The following is a 1,755-nucleotide window of genomic DNA, read 5'->3' as shown; positions in this document are numbered from 1 at the left end:
AGCTTTTTATTTACAAAATATATGCATGGGTAATTTTTCAACATTACTGAACAATTGGAACTGGTCTGAATCAATTCATTGTTAAAAAGAGCCACGTCCATTAGAATTGATCATATAGTCTTCTTGTACAATGATTTCCTGGTCCTGCTCATTTCACTCAGGAGGGAAAGGGACCCCACATGTGCAAAAATGCTTATGACAGCCCATTTTGTAGTATCAAGAAACTGGAAACTGAATGGATGCCCATCAAGTCGGAGAATGGCTGAATAAGTTTTGCACATGTGGGCCCCTTTCCCTCCTTTAAGATCTCTTTGGGATATAATCCCAGTAAAAACACTGCTGGGTCAAAGGGTGTGTACAGTTCGATAACTTTTGAGCATAGTTCCAAATTGTTTTCCAGAATGATTGGATGTATTTACAACTCCACCAACAATGTATTAGTGTCCCAGTTTTCCCTCATCCCCTCCAACATTCATCATTATCTTTTCCTGTCATTTTACTAATCTGATAGGTGTGTAGTGGCATGATACCTTTTTTCGACTGTTCGATGAATGAAAGCCCCACTTCAACTCTCCCTATACCAGGATATATACCATGTCACCTTACCCAGTCACGCCCACTTCAGAAGCAGGTCAATGTTCCAAGACACATTTACTCTGTTCCTTCCCCCCTTTTTAAAAGCTCAGTGATTTTATGCTTTTTTCCACCAATCAATCACAACCTTTCATACCTAAGTAGATGTTTCATAAGTTACTGTAACTCAAAAAAAATTATGTCCTGATATCAATAAACTGGTGATGAACCTCTATGAATTTCAGCTGGCTTTTGGGTGACAAGGTATGATAGGGGATCCTTCACTCTCAGAATATAGCAGAATTCCCCTGAATTGCTGAATCAGATAATTTTAAGGGGCAAACTTTCCCAGCTAAACAATCAATGGAAAAAAGTCAACATTGGCTGTTCATTTATGCTATGATTCTCCAATCTATAAATGCTCCAGCTTCTCCCAAAGTAGGTCTTTAATGTCCTCTATGTAGATGAACTATCTTAGATGGTCTAGATTTATGCCAAATCCCCAAACATATTTTAAAGTTCACAGATGTCAGATTAAGAACTTTGTCATAAGCTTTGTTCTTCTGGGGAGTATTTCCATTTTTAATAAACCAAAACAAGTTTCTAGTAAGTAACAAAAATAAGAAGGAATATTTTTGAAAGGGAAACTTGATCATATCTTAATGTGTATAATTCTCAGCATATCTGATTTTGGCATCCTGTTTTTAAAATTTTTCCAATTCCTACACAAAGAGAATATATAAAATCATAAATTCACAAAAATAATTTGTTTGCTATAATTTTAGTATTATTTTTTTGAAAATGAGAATACATAACTTAAGAATATTTTTAAAAGAACTCCAGTCTTATGTTTTGTCTTTGACTACTACTTACCCTAGTCTCAGGCCCAGAAAGCAAGTGATATATATCAAAATATCCCACTTTTCCTAAATAAATCGATGAATTTTGCTTTTAAAAAACACATCAATAAATTTTGCTAAATATTTTAATTGTCTTTCTATTTTCAGCCTTATTTGGGGATGACAATAATGAAAAACATTGACATTTGTGTGACACTTTTTGGTCCATTTTATTTTTTATTAGATTAGAACTTTATTAGGTAAATAGGCCAGGCACCATTGTACATATTTAATAGATGAAAGAACTGATAAGCTAAATCACTTATCTAAGATCACATAGCAA

This window comes from Sminthopsis crassicaudata, chromosome 4 (assembly GCF_048593235.1).
Source record: "Sminthopsis crassicaudata isolate SCR6 chromosome 4, ASM4859323v1, whole genome shotgun sequence".
Classification (NCBI taxonomy): Eukaryota; Metazoa; Chordata; class Mammalia; order Dasyuromorphia; family Dasyuridae; genus Sminthopsis; species Sminthopsis crassicaudata.
This window is presented reverse-complemented; position numbering follows the sequence as displayed.